General features: G+C 42.8%; 1 long non-coding RNA gene and 1 other non-coding gene across 2 annotated transcripts; both read right to left on the bottom strand.

Annotated features, from left to right (window-relative positions):
• Positions 1-58: 58 nt before the first annotated feature.
• On the bottom strand, positions 59-140 carry TRNAS-AGA. Its single transcript has one exon. It is a non-coding gene; the product is annotated as a tRNA-Ser (tRNA).
• An 8,671-nt stretch (positions 141-8,811) lies between these two features.
• LOC123364609 lies at positions 8,812-15,358 on the bottom strand. Its single transcript, XR_006577179.1, has 3 exons — positions 15,252-15,358; positions 10,696-10,780; positions 8,812-9,008 (listed from the first exon to the last, which is right to left on the bottom strand). It is a non-coding gene; the product is annotated as an uncharacterized LOC123364609 (long non-coding RNA).
• Positions 15,359-15,891: the final 533 nt, after the last annotated feature.

The raw sequence follows: 15,891 nt of genomic DNA, 5'->3' as shown, positions 1-15,891 counted from the left end.
TCACCCGCACGAACAGGGAGGCGCTGCAGGGGCCCCGCCAAAAAAAGCACTGGCAGCTCGTAGTCGGCAGGATTCGAACCTGCGCGGGGAGACCCCAATGGATTTCTAGTCCATCGCCTTAACCACTCGGCCACGACTACTCATGGTGGTTGAGGCTGGCGTAGCAGTATAAGAAGCATAGTCAACACCTACCTTAGCTCCTTTCTGCACTGACTGGACTTGTTCTGGTTCTTGGATCACTTTGCTCCATTGGGACAGGCCTTTACAAGAACTATATTGTGTATGGTCTGTAATGTAATTGTTATTTATTTCATTGATTTATTTGTTAATCAGTGGTTCCTGCAGGTTCAGCACTATGACTGCCAGATTATTAGCTATGGGCATGACCCACAAAAGCCTGTCTTCGCTGCTAGTCCCATTTTTTGCCCCCCCCAAGGCCACTTGCACCCGCAGAGGGTTTTTTTGCAGCTGTGCCTATCCCAGGTATATTTTTGCCACTTGCAAAGCTGTTTGCAGCTACACAGGTATTTTTCTGTTTGCAGCTGCACCTGTCATGTCCATATTTTTACACTCACAAGCCCCATTTATTCATACAAACTTGTTTTTTTTCCGTAGGTGCACTTATCATGCTGGATCCAATGCTCTCTAAGGGGGACAGGACCACCAAATCCACTCCCCATCCAAGACAGCCTTAGGCGGTGACAGTTTTGGCCTTGCCTGGCAGTCCCCTGGCTAGTTCACTGAGGGGAGAATGGTGTATGAGGACTGTAGGTCTCCGTTTCCCTGGAGATGGCCATTGGCTAAAGCATGTGGGGATGAGGAAGGTGGGCCCAGTGAGGTACATTTGGACGGGCAGCAGTGCTGGATGTAGGGTTGCCAACTTTCTAATCCCACAAAACCCAACATACTTGCCCCGCCCCTTTCCCGAGGCACCGCCCCTGCCCCCACTCACTCCATCCCCCCTCCCTCTGTCGTGGAGTGTGGGGTGCAGGCTCCAGAAAGGAGTTTGGGTATAGAAGGGGGCTCAGGTTGCGGTGTCGGAGAGTTTCAGGGTGCGGGCTCCAGCCAGCCAGCGCTTACCTCAGGCGGCTCCCGGTCGGCGGCGCAGCGGGGCTAAGGCAGGCTCCCTGCCAACCCTGGCTCCCGGAAGCAGCTGGCATGTCTGGCTCCTAGGCCAGCATTTCTCAAATGAGGCCACTGTGTCCACCAGGGGCTTTTCTTGTGGCCACAACCTCCTGGGCTATGACTGGGGGGGAGGGAGCAAAGCAGCAGCCCTTCCCCCTCCCTCTTGCTCATGGATGCACCTCCTTGGTGTTGATTGCTGGGGCTGCTACCAGAGGTTGGGCCCAGCCCCCCTCTGGAAACACCGGGGGCACAACGCTGTAGGAGCAGGCAACTGGTGAGTTCCCCACCTTCCCAGGGGTGGTGGGGCTCAGGCTTTGGGCTTCAGCTAGGACATGCTAGGAAGTAAGGGAGAGCATTTGGGCCAAACCCAAATTTTTGCTTCCCAGGGGTGCATGCCCCCAACTAGTTCTCATTCACTCACTCTCATCTGCAAAACATGGCATCCTCAAAACATGGCATTTGACAGAGGAAGAAGTGTGACCAGCAGGTGAGCACCAATGATTATAATTACAGACTTGTAGAATTAAATCCCTTTTATAGTTATGGACAAAAGCAGGAAGATTAAAATATAAATTGCATCTTTGTGGCTATAAGTTCTGCCCATGGTGCTTTAGAGCAGTATGACTGAGTAGCTTTTGGGGTATGTCTCCATTTAGAGGCAACATGAATCATATAAAATGAATAGTACAGTTCAGTATTTTATATATTGGTCCTTTTAAACTAAAAATGTGAGCTTTTCATATGTTGCAATTTTGAGAAAATGGTCCAATTTCACTAAAAACCTATGAGGTTTCACTTGGAATAGAACCACTTTGGGGTGAAAATGGGCCCGATCTCTTTAATAAACAGCTATGGTTTTGAGTGAAAATCTCAGCATTTTGAAAATTCATGGCCAGATTCATAGCCTTGCTCTGGCCAAGTTACCATGGTCCACTAGTGCAAAATGGTAGTATACTCCACTGAGTAGGGGAAACTTCTGGTGGTACATAGCCACCACTGCAGTTCCTTTGTCAACCCCCTCCTTGTATTTGCTATAAGGGGTATGGCTGTGATCCCACAGCACCCACCTGTTCCCCTGATGCTGATACAGACTCTGTGGCTTACTCTGGGGACCAGGCCAATGCTTAGCAGCTCCAGGATTGACGACTGTAATGGAGGCTTAAAAATGTGATGCTAAAACCATACAAAGTAGTTAAGCACTGGAATAAATTGCCTAGGGAGGTTGTGGAATCTCCATCATTGGAGATTTTTAAGAGCAGGTTGACAAACACCTGTCAGGGATGGTTCTGCCATAAGTGCAGGGGACTGGACTCGATGACCTCTCAAGGTCCCTTCCAGTCCTATGATTCTATGAAATTGGCAGCAGTAATCTGGGAGAGTTTAACTACTGATAGTACTTATAATACAATTTTAGAAATTGATAAATTTTGAATTGATGGTACCCCCTTAAACACGTCATTTATTTATTTTTAAATAGTTTTTTTTAGAAGATATCTTAAACAGGTGGGGGATTTTTGCACTGTTTTAATCATATTTTTGAAGTGCTTCCTGTAAAAATGGAATATTGCCTATTTCTTTATTAATAAATCCAGGCAAATGTATGTGATGTGAATCACTGGTCTCCCAACATGTGCTGTATGTTCCTCCATCTTCAAACACGCATGGAAGATCAAATGTTTCATGTTGGCACAAGGCCAGTTTGCTCGGTTGTAACACATTAAGAAAAATGATGGAGTTGAACGCTGTATGTTATGTTTGATTGGTAACTCGAGGAAGCAATTTAGAGAGAAAGAGAGAGAAATAAAATAAGCAGTGCTGTCTCTTCTAGCAAGTTGACAAAAAGCTCATTGCTGGCTTCTCTTGCAAGCGCTTTTCAGAATTTGTCAGCCTGTGATGAAGTGAGGGCTACAGTCCTTAACAGCTCCAGGCAAAGCCTCTGGGTTACAAGGTGTTTTATAATTCTCCTGGTACTACAAGTAATGAATTGCAAGTCGTCTTTGAATTCCCTTGTACTTAAGCTTTTATTTCAGAGCTCCATTTTCCTTCCCACACATCTCTGGACTCTTTGAATACAACCAACTTATAATGACAGCACTGCTGGGAGATGTGTTAGGTAGAACAGTTGTGAGCCTCCCAGTGGTCGATGCTATGGAAGAAATTGAATAGCATTGATCCTGCTCCAGCTCTTTTAAGTAGTCTCTTGGTTAGGAGTTGGTGTCATGTAGGTAAATTTAGTCCAGAAGTGGATTCTTTAGTGGAATTTTTACATTTGTCTTTCACAGCTGTGGAGAGTTTAGACTAATCACGATTCTCCCTGGTATACTATCATCTCTGTAATTTGAAAAAGGATCAGGAGCCTGCAGGCTTGGAAAATCTTGAAGAAACTCTTGTCTTGAAATACATCATCACATGTGGAAAGATCACTTGCTGCACCATCATAAGGAGCTTAAGAATGCCGAAATCAAGTACTTTTCTGGCATTCTTTCAAATGGCCTTAGAAATCTAAGTACATTTTCTTTTGACTGCAAAACAGCTTCTTTCCCCTTCCATCAACCCTGTGGCTGTCAATGTGTTTATCTGTTGTTAGGTGTCAGAAATGTATGGAGTCACTACAGGATAACTATGCCAAAGTCAGGACTGCTGAAGGGCTTCTCTCATGAATCTACTGAAGTTTTGCTCAGTTGAACAGCGTTTGAAGGCCTGTTCCTTCTTTTCCAAAATTCATTGAACTGAAGAGATTGCTTTTATAAGATTTCTTGCCTGCTGCTGCCTTGCCATTCTAAACTTGGCCTGTTGCAATCATATAGACCTACTGGGCCACATTAATTACTGGTATAATAGTCAATGGACTTACACTAGGGTGAATCTGACCTATTAGGCCAGATTCCTCATTTTGGCCAAGCTATGCTCAGCACAGGAATGAGGGTATGGGGAAAGGAATCAAGATGGCTTTAAGCCACCTTTGCAATGTTACTCCTAGCATAAGCTGGAGCACCTTCAGGGCTGCTGTAACTTATACTCACAACTAACTGCCATCATGGGTTTTCCACAGCTGAGATAGTCAGAGTGTGGTGTACTTCAGCCATGCCACCACCCTCCCCCAATATGCCTCTGATGCTGGGGACTGCAAGAGAGGATGGTGTAGAGTCATTCTGGCAGCTTTTCTCCACTTATGCAGGGGGTATTTCTTGGGAGGCGTTTCTGCCAAGTTTCTGGCCCCTATACATCACTGGAGTAGTGGTAGGAATAGAGTTAGGCCATTCTAGGTATTTTCTATGTGTCAGTCACTCTGCAGGCCTGCAAGTGACATACCTTATGGGAGAAGGCTCCTTAGTTCATGTGCTTTTGATTGGGGATCTTGAGCGGAATGCACTTCAGACACACTTGCTTTACTCCCTCTTCATAGGAATGGAAGGTTGTTTCACCTTTCACTTCATTGGGGGTTCTGCAGGAAACTCTCAAACAGTGGTCTAAGACTCATATGGTTTAATTAGAAACAGGATTGGGAATAAAAAGAAAATCAGATTAAAACAAAAGAAATGGTTTGTAACATAACTAGACATGGGCCTTATCTATGATGAGTACTAGCCCTTGATTCAAGCCATCAGTGGCCAACAACTTGCATAGCTGGGCTGGTGTGAACCCCTACTATAGACAAAGAAAGCTGTGATTTACATTGATGAAGCTTGCTTGGTTTAAAGCAGGGATAAGATCTACTGGTGCAAATCATGGTTTGCGATGTCTACAGTAGGGGTCCATACAGCTACAACATTTGCTGGCTATTGATGGCTTGAATGGTGCTAATCTCAAGTATAGACCAGGCTTCTTGACAGTGATGTGCACTTAAATAATCATTTCAATGACTCTTCCACAATATTCCTCAAATCCTTTTCCTGATCAGTGGGTCCAATGTATCATTTTGAATGATGGCGCACTTACTTCCCAATAATGTCCCAATGCACAAATGTAAGAAAATTAAGACATAATGCAGACTCTTAATTGTAGACTAATCTATAATATATATTTCTGTGTTAACTTAATACTCAGTAAAGTATTAGATCTGGAGACTCTGTTCCGCTAAAGAACATTTGTAGCATGGGTAGCAGTAAGTGCAAAATTCCTCATGCCATGCTGTCAATGTATCTCATCAGTGATGCTGAGGGACTATTACTAGAGAGGAGAGGACAATTTAAGTTTGAGGCTGATTCAGTGTTTGACTTGTCTGCCAAGCCTTCCAACAAAGGAGCTGAGCCAGTTGTAATGGTGGATTGTTGGTTTGATTTTTTGGTGCCAACTGAATTGTCCATTGGGGACTAGACTCGGATCAGAAATGTAGACCATCAAACAGACTTTGAACTGTAACAACTTTCACTCACTTCCCACCTTGATTTGAACCGATAACTTCAAGACTCTTTATCCCATTATCAGTCCTCTGAGCCATCCAGTCCTCCTGAATATTAAAATATTCCTAAAAAGTGTTGGAAAACTTCCAAAGTGAAGTGCTGGGTCTGTCTTACTGAGGAGCTAATGTGTTTTCAAATGTTTAGAGCCACGCCAGCCAATTTTTAGATAAGTACGTCAACAGCGTGATAATTCAGGTGTTAGCAAGGGAAGGAAAGATTTTTAAATAAATATTGTGATGCAAAAAAATATCTACCCATTGGGCCATTATCCTTTTAATTAATCTGGCGTAGTGTTGAAAATTCTGCCTATAACCATGATATTTTGATCTCTGTGAGGCATAACAAACATTGTAAAGTAGTTTCTGGAAAATCTGTTGGCTTGTAATGCTGTGTATCAAAAAGGTTGTACTTCCAAATCAACAATAATAATGAGTAACTTCAAATAAACAGTGCATTGCCAGGCACTGTGTAGATCACTGCATCTGTGTTCTCTGGCACCAGGGGTGTCTGTTCCTGTAAATTAGGGTGGAAGGAAGGAAGGAGCGATAAAGCAGATTGGTGCAGAGGAAACATCTCAGACCAAGGAAAAAATGGTTCTATCTGAAAGATAAAAATAATAATTACGGTAGTAGTAAATATAATATAATTGGTCTGGGAGGAAAGGGCAAAGCAGTGGAATATGAGTTATATGGAACAGCCATCCAGCACACTGATCTTGAAAAAGACTGGAGGCTCTTGTGGAAAAATCATTCAGAGTATCAGCCCACTGCACAGCTGCATTGAGAGAGACCAACAACATATGAGACTAGGTTAGCAGAGGGACAGAAGGGATAAAAATCAAAACAGCGATACTATTACATAACATAGTAGCCAACACTGGAAAATATTTTCCAGGGATGAGTCTCCAGATAAGCTGGGGGGTTGGGGTTAAGCACCAAACCACTAGAAGATTGTGGGTGTGGAGGGCTGTGTGAGTGGGAGATAGTGGTTCCGGTGAACTCTGATTGCTTTTATTTGTTTTGTTAAAGTATCTTTATTATCAGGCTCTTAAACCAGATATAGTTTTCACACCGTTCTTAAATATCTGCTCTTCTAGCAGACCAAAACACTAGGAAATCCTACATTCTCTTACCCAGCTATTGCCCGCCCCCCCAAGCCTTGTCCTCCGGCGGGGCTGCTGTACAGACAGAGAAGACGCAGCTCCGTAGAAGGGCAGGGGCTCCTCCTTTATCTTTCCAGTATACCATACCAGCTATAAATATCTTACTGGTATGGCATACTGGAACATATCACTGTACTTGCACTACTGGTTATGATGGTTATTTGTGTTAGAGTAGCACTTAGAGGACCCCACATTACGCTAGGCACTGTACACACACACATAGTAAGAGACAGTCATGGCCCTGAAGAGCTCCCACTTCAAACAGACAAGGGATGGGAGAGGAAACTGAGGCACGGAGGGAGGAAGTGACTTATCCAAGGTCACTAGCAGGCCAGTAGCAGAGCTGGAAAGAGAACCCAAGTCTCCTGATTGCGTGTCCTCTGGATCACACTGCCTTTCACTGATTAGTTAGGTATTCCCTTGCTCTCTCCTATATAGGGTTCATCCTTCCTGCTCCCAAGGAGTTTTCCCCACTTCCTCTGCTCCACAAAGTGAGGTTGTAATTTCTTCTTTTCTACACTGTGGGGTTCCCTCTTCTTATTCTTCTCCATTGACTTCCCCCTTCCTCTGCCCCAGGACTGTGAGATCCTCCTATTCCTCTCCCTATGTGGGGTTATACATTCCTCTCTTTGCTGGCCTAGTGATATAGCACATAGTGAGCCATTAAGTCTTTCAAACCAGGCCAACCTTTTATGACTACCAGATTCTAGGGACACATAATACATTTAGGACCTCTCATATTCACAATGTGGATCGTACCTGGTTTGTCCTCTTAGGGGAAAATCAAGCAACTGCCTCTTCAGTTGTCAAAGCCCCTCAGGCAGTGGACACGGTGCAGTGATACTGCAGAAGGGAGTGGTCTGTATAGGGGGGTTCTGTAAGGCGTTCACATCTGCATGTTATGTAGCCCAGCTCTGAAGAGACTCCCTGTTCAGCAGCACACAGGTAGGGGCAGGATATGGGTGATCGGAGGGAGGTCAGTGGTAAAGCCAGAGAATCTGCCACAGCATAGATTCTCCAATCCTTCTCATCACATCGAGGCCTTGTTGAGATGGAATGGCTCCATAGCTGTCCCATGGACTTTAGGGGAGGATGTCTCTCATGCCTGTCCCCCAGATTCCTAGCTAGTTTCTCAGGGTGCATGCTGGGCCAAGGATTTGCCCCTGTCTGGACAGAATAAGAAAGTCCTTTTTTTACATGAATAAAAAAAAATTAGTAATATTTCTTTAAGTTTTTTTATGGATATATTTAAAGGTCCTTCTGAATAATGTTGTAATCCTGCTTTAAAGTTTTATTGATTTAATTAACTCTGAGATATTTTCCTTCATTTTTTCCTTTCTGGCAAAGATCCTTCGTTATAGCTTTAGCAGTTTAGGATAAATAATTCTGGTTATTGCATCAGGTTCCATATGCATTTCCTTCTTTGTCTTCTTGCATTGTGTTTGTTTGAGTCTTTTCTTCAGCATCTAAATCTTGCTCATTGTATATTTTACAAGGTAGATTAGCATGTGGGTTATGTATGAATGTTGTTTCAAACAAGCTTTTATGTTTAATTAGTTTATAAACATAAAGAGAAATAATGTCTCTGTTCTGTGCTCCCTTCAAATCTGTATCTTTCAATGGGTTTGCACTAGTTCATGTACATAACAAAAGAGAATTATTTAATATCCTTAACAATAAAAGCAATAGCGGGATTATCACTCGTATTTAAAATAACTAGCTAATCCAGCTATTTTTTTCAGACTGATAAGTAACGTACTTTCCTGAGAGAGAGAGAGAAAGAGAGAGAGAGAGAGATCCTGACCCCTCTGAAGTCAATGGCAAAACTCCCATTAACTTCAGTGGCCCAGGATTTCACCCTAAAAATGAAAATCCACCTCTTCTCATTAAATAATATCTTGTTTCTTACTAGAAAACACAGATAAATAGGTTTTGTTCAAACTTTAGCTCATCTCTACCAGCAGAGGACACTGCAGGGTGAGATTGTTTTTTAAGGAAAAGGTAATGGAAAGGAAATTGTACTTGAAGCAACCATTTTGCAGGTCTAAAGTTTATTTTAATGATCTTCAGAGGGGCAATGGATTATCTGTAAATTTAAGCCAAGAGTTGTTTTTAGTGAGATTAATATAGGGACAGATGGATAAAGACATTTTGTGGTGTAAGAATGAAGGAAAACAAATTCTAATGAAAACAGTTTATCCTCTAGTGCTGCAGACAGTACACAACTACACAACTTCTATTCCTGTTTCTGAAGGATACTCCAGTCTGAACTGAGAAGGCATGGCTTTAGGCAAAGAGACTCTTGACTGTGTTATCAGCTGTAGAAAAAAGTTAAAAAGGGAGTCATAATGCTTGCCATCAGTAAAAGCAGTGTAGAAAGTAACAGAAAGAGAGAGTAAGTATGAGCTATGGTGGAAAGTAAATTGTAATTACAAATATAATTAAAAAAAAAAAAGAAAATAGAAGGAAATATTATAATTTAAACAAATTTATGCTGCACATCAAAGACACAAAGGAATGCTTGGCTCTCAATAAATACCTTGTGTAGATGTGGTTGTAGGAAATAGCAACAAAATAAAGGGAAGATACAAATGTAACATGATAGATGTAATTTAAATGAGAAGTACAGATCAGAAGTAAAAGTAAAGCATGCATGTGAGGATGAGAAGTGTAAAAAAGTTAAAGAAAAGAAATATTGGGGAAAACATTTAAAAAATTTAAAAAAAGAAAATACTCAGGTCCCAATTCAGGAAAGCATCCCTTTTCAGGAGAGCATTTAAGGATATGTTTAACATTAAACACATGCTTACGTCCCACTGATGCTTAAATTCAGCAGGTTCTTAAGTGCTGCTCTGAACTGGGGCCTCAATGAATGATTAGGAGGAAGTGTTTTGGCTTCTTTATAAAAACGTGTGTTTAACCTAATAGGTATTCTGCTTTGTAGAACAAAAAAGGGCCTCCCTCACAATTTAACACATTCTCTCATAAATCCAATTTAAGAAAAATTCCCAGCATTCCCATGCTGAATACTTAACAGTCTTCTCAAACTTATGCTATAGCAATAAATGTGTTATATGACCATAAAATTAGGGTTATGTGGGCTTGTAACTTTTTAGTTTATGCTGGCTCTGTGAGTCTCTAGCAAATTTTATAAGGTTTACTGTCCTAGAGTTTGCAATGAACCTCAGCTACAATGTAAAATAACAGAAAACAAACAAACAAAAACTCAAACAAATAAAAAACCCAATGAATAACTCATAGGTTTTACCTAGGTGCTTAAAGAAAAAAAAAAAGCATGGAATTCACTGTTTTTCTAGATCTAGGATCTTCTCAGTGTTGCCTGACTCTTTTTAAGGTTGATAATGTTAGATTAATGACCAATCATTCTGACTGTAGTAAGGTTCTTCCCCCTGAATCAGGCTACATAGAATTCACACTATGGAGTTCAATATTTTACGGGAATTCTGAGGGTGGACAACAAGGATACTCAAACTGAGGACAAAGTAAAACCTTAGATACCTTTATTAAAATAATAGAGAAAGCTAGAAAATATCTAAGGCACATAACAAGATAAAGATAATACAGGATCTGTGGTATCATTCAATGCATAAGTTTTTAGAATTGCATACTCAGTCCTTAGTTGAGGACCTGGTAGTAAGAGGCAAAGGACCAGCCCTGTCTCTGGCATGCAGTGTCCGATAGTCCAAGTTCCCCAAGTTGAAGGGTGAAGTAGAAAAGAAGCAGACAGCAAGGGAAGAGTCCCAGGAAAGAACAGCCCCGGACCACATGGTAACTGCCTTGTTATCGGACCCCCGCCAACATACTGTCTTGTTCTGGCTTTTGTTTATTTCACTCAGCCTGCCAGCCCAACAATAGCTTGCTAGAATTGGTTGGTGTCTGATGGTGACCTGAGATGCCGGCTTCAAGATTTGCCAGGCTGAAAATGACCAACTTGGTTTTAAAATGCTGGCTCTGGTTTGCGAGGAGTTGGTAAGGCCTGTTTACCTTTTTCCTTTATAGCTTGTTCTAGAGTCCGTGGAGGATACACAGCTGCTTGGCAATGCCACAGCTAATTCCTTGGCTGCAAAGTCTAAAAAAGTAAAGCCTCTGATGATGATGCTGACAGGTAATGTACAAGAGTAGTGTACAGTACATATGTACACTGCATACTTATCTGTACACTGTACATAAATATGCAGGGTTTATGAGGTGTTTCATTAATCTTTGACTAACAAGAAAAGCTAATTTATATAGATAGCAGTATCTCACTGGTCCTGGTCTACACCAATTTTGAATCTGTTCCAGTACCCCCTGCCCTATATCACTGATGCTGTCTAAAGTGAATTAAACTAAAAATCCCTCCAAACCTTTTTTGCATTTTTGTAATTACAGTTTTCTGGGAAACAGTAAGCTGTTGTTCTGAAGCTTTCTTAATTGATGTTCTGATTCCAAATGACTTAACATTTTTCCTGTTTACGTTGCTTATAGTTTAACTGGCCACATTTTGTTTTCTCTGGATTATGTTTTTTTATGGGCTTTCTTTTGTACTTTTGCCTGAGCAAACCAGTGGAAAAAATGTGTACACAGAAAAATTAAGAGGGCATGAATTGGCTTGATTGTCATTCCATCCATATCAAGACACAAGAATGGCCATACTGGGTCTCCAGTATCCTGTCTTCTGACAGTGACCAATGCCAGATGCTTCAGAGGGAATTAACAGAACAGGACAATTATCAAGTGATCCACCCACTGTCATTCAGTCCCAGCTTTTGGAAGACAGAGGTTTCGGGACACCCAGAGCATAGAATTGCATCTCTGTCCATCTTCAATAATCCTCCATGAACTTATCTTAATATTTTTTGAATCCAGTTATACTTTTGGCCTTGACAGCATCCCCTGGCCATGAATTCCATCAGTTGACTGTGTTGTGTAAAAAAGTATTTCCTTATGTTTGTTTTAAACCTCCTGCCTATTAATTTCATTGTATGACCCCTGGTTTGTTGTTATATGAAGGGTTAAATAACACTTCCTTATTCATTTTCTGCACACCATTCATGATTTCAGCGACCTCTATCATATCCCTGCTTAGTCATCTCTTTTCTAAGCTGAACAGTCCCAAGTTTTTTTAATCTTTCCTGTTCCATACACCTACTCATTTTTGTTGCCCTTCTCTGTATCGTTTCCATTTCTCATGTATCTTTCTTGAGATGGGGCAACCAGAACTGCACACAGTATTCCAGGAGTGGGCAGACTCCATACTAAACCAGAGCACCTATTGAAATCTGGAAGGTGGGTGGATGCAAGCCAGCTTTTGTCTGACGGCCTCCACCCCAGCCTAAGGGGAAGAGCTACAGGACCAAGGGTTCATAAAAATACTGTCTGCTCATAGTCAGCAGGATTCAAACCTGCCTGGGGTGATCCCAATGGATTTCTAATCTAGAACCTCAGCCACTCAGCCACAATTATCTATTGCTAAAGTAGAGCAAACAAGAAGCAGTACTAGGCCAGAGACACCCCGCCCCCTCAACAGCTGCAGGGCATGCACCAGCTGGAGGAACTGTTTAAAAAGGGCATTGGTAGCCTAGAGGCAGGAGTTACAGACTGCACAAGGAAGTGAGACTCATGCCTAGGGCAATTGACAGACTGACTGCAGCTTTGGTAAGGGCACTCTGGGGAAATGATCCATATTTCCACCCACCTTTGGTGCTGAGAACCCACAAAAGGCATTGAAGAATGGGATGTTGTTCCCTGGCAGATGAAGCAGATACTACTAAAACTCTGACCCTGCCTCAAATGGAGAAGCTGTGATGTTATTGATATAAACTGGGACCATATAGAACATGGTTTGCAACCAAGGTCCTGTAGTGGCACCAAATCTTATGTAAAAGGGGTCATATGAGGTGTCTAAGACCAGGTTATGGGTTCCTGGTTATGATTATGCTGTCTGTATGTCTGTATCATTTTGTAGTTGAAGTTATGAGTATTGGCTGTATACTGTCTGTATTTCAAATTTGTGCTTGTGCTTCTGGGGAAAATTCCAGACAAGTTGGTGTTAGCTTTGCCTAGCCTGCTTGATGGCCCATTAAGGACCATCAGCTACACAATTGACCCATCAAGAGGAGGCAGATATGCCTTGTAACTCAGCAGGGAGTGCAGGAACTTGCCCATGTGACTGCAGACTCCATTTTGCTGTAATTTTCCACAGTAAGAACAAAGAAGTGTTCTTACACCTGGAAGAGCCTATATAAGGCTGATGCCTCATCTCCATCTTGTTTTCAATCCTGCTTCTTACCTCTGGAGGGACTTTGCTACAAGCTGAAGCTCTACACAAGGGACTGATGACCCATCCCAGCTGAATGTACTCCAGAGACTTGATTTGAACCTGCAGTTTATTCCATCACTGATACAAGCCTGAACTAAGAACTTTGCCATTACTGTATGTAATTGATTCCATTTAACCAATTCTAGCTCTCATCTCTACCTTTTTCCCTTTATGAATAAACCTTTAGATTCTTAAAGGATTGGTAACAGCGTGATTTGTGGGTAAGATCTGATGTGTATATTGACCTGGGTCTGGGGCTTGATTCTTTGGGCTCGAGAGAACCTTTTTCTTTTATTGGGGTGCTGGTTTTCATAACCATTCATCCCCAGGACGAGTGGCACTGGTGGTGATACTGGGAGACTGGAGTGTCTAAGGAAATTGCTTGTGTGACTTGTGGTTAGCCAGTGGGGTGAAACCGAAGTCATTTTTGTCTGGCTGCTTTGGTTTGCCTTAGTGGTGGAAAAGCCCCAGCCTTGGGCTGTAACTGCCCTGTTTGAGCAATTGGTCCTGAATTGGCACTCTCAGTTGGGTCCCGCCAGAACCGCATCGTCACAGAAGCCACAGCCTGGTGGGCAGCAACCCAGGGCAGACTGTAATTTAGGGTGGATCAACTAGGGCTGCCCAGAGGAGGGGGGGGGGAGGGGGCAAATGAGGCAATTTGCCCCAGGACCTGCAGGGGCCCCCATGAGAATATAATCTATAATTCAACTTTTTTTTATGGAAGGGGCCCCCAAAATTGCTTTGCCCCAGGCCCCCTGAATCCTCTGGACAATAAGTAGCCTGGACACTACAATGCCCCTTTAGGGTCTTAGGTTGGGACCCACTGTAGTGGGAGAGCTTGGGTCCTCGTCCCCTGCTCCCCCTCCCCTTCATTTCTATCATGACTAAGGATAAGATTATGTCAGAGGTCAAGGATTCTGTGACTTTCAGAGATCTCCATGACATTTTCCCTTCAGCCCCAGGACAGCAGGGCCTCAGCTGCTGTGGGTGGTGGGGGCACCTGGAGACCTGAGCTGCCACAGCAGGGGCCATGCAGCTGTCAGCTGTGGTGATAGCAGGTGCTGGATCCCCACTCCTTCCTGCACCAGGGCTTGGGCTCTTTCCCTTCCATGGAGCTCTGGCTTCAGTCTTTCCCCTGCTATTCCTCCCCTTTATCTTTTTATCAATTACTAATCTTCTCCCATGACTGCTCACTTAGCTTAAAAGCCTTTGCTGTGGGACCTTGTCAAAAGCTTTCCACTGCATCACTCGTGTCCAGATGCTTATTGACACCTTCAGAGAATTCTAATAGCTTGGTGAGGCATGGTTTCCCTTTACTAAAGCTGTGTTGACTCTTCCCCAACATATTGTGTCCATCTACGTGGCTGACAATTCTGTTCTTTACTATAATTTCAACCACTTATCCTGGTACTGAAGTTTGGCTTACCAGCCTGTAATTCCCAGGATTGCCTGTGGAGCCTCTTTAAAAAAACAAAACAAAACTAGTGTAACGCTGATTTTTTTTTTTTTTTATCTGCCAGTCATCTGGTACAGAGGCTGGATTAAGTGACAGATTACATGCCACAGTTAGTAGTTCTGCAATTTCATATTTGAATTCAGAATTGAATACCACCTTGTTCTGGTGACTTACTACTATTTAATTTATCAGTTTGTTCCAAAACCACCTCTATTGACAACTCAGTCTGGGACAGTTCCTCGGATTTATCACCTAAAAAGGCTAATTGAGGTGTGGGAATCTCCCTGACATTCTCTGCAGTGAAGACTGATGCAAAGAATTAATTTAGCTTCTCTGCAACAGCCTTGACTTCGGTGAGTGTTCCTTTAGCACCTTGATTATTCAGTAGCTCCATGTATTGTTGGGTAGGCTTCTTACTTCTGATATACTTAAAGACATTCTGGTAAAGTCCACAACTGAGAACAAAGGATGTAATCTGTTGATTAGCTGAAGGTGGTATTTCTGGGAGTCACAGCCTAAGACTGCAAACCTCTTTGACAATAGTTTGGACAAATACGCTCATTTGAAAGAGAGTGAACAGTCATACAGATTTTGCCAGTTCCCCACAATGTTTCCCACTGACAACTGATAGCCACTGTCTTCTATAAATTGAATCTAGGTCAGCACTCACACAGTCACGGAGCCCACCCACCCAGAACCATGTACCTCCGTCACTTGCTCAGAGATGGAACCATTCATCATTCACACTGGTGTGTCATTCATCCAGCACTCTTCTCCATTTACCTTGCTGTGATCCTGATTCTCATCCATGACTGCCTTCCTGATGGAATTGGGATTGAGGCGTTCCCCATCCATATGATACTCAATCTCCGACGTCTCCAAACAAAATCTAAGATCATGAGAATTAGCATTGCTGACTTTCAGTATGTAGATGACTGCATCATTCTCGCACAGACAGGCCAACCTGCAATGTACCCTAAATCTTTTTGTGGATGCCTATCACAGCCTGGATGTCTCTCTCATCATCGGGGAAAAACAAGGTACTCTACCACACCTCACCTGCACAAACTACTCTTTGTACTCCACAAATTACCATCAGCAGGGAGCCCCTGGAAAATGTGGACCATTTTCCATACCTTGGCAGCCACCTCTCCCAAACAACCAGCATTGACACAGAAATTGAATACAAGATCCGCTGTACCAGCACATCCTTTGGAAGACTACTCAAATGAGTCTTCAATGACAGGGATCTGCCAACAGGTACCAAGATCCTGGTTTACAAGGCAGTTGTCATCTCCACCCTTCTCTATGGATGTGAGACCTGGGTAACCTATAGACAACATCTCAAGCAGCTGGAATGGTTCCAGCAGCGCTGCCTCAGGAGGATTTTTAGGATCAGCTGGGAAGACTGACGCACTAACAT

Source organism: Mauremys mutica, chromosome 2 (assembly GCF_020497125.1).
Source record: "Mauremys mutica isolate MM-2020 ecotype Southern chromosome 2, ASM2049712v1, whole genome shotgun sequence".
Classification (NCBI taxonomy): domain Eukaryota; kingdom Metazoa; phylum Chordata; order Testudines; family Geoemydidae; genus Mauremys; species Mauremys mutica.
Note: the sequence above shows the minus strand (reverse complement) of the source record. Positions and strands in the feature narration are given on the sequence as shown.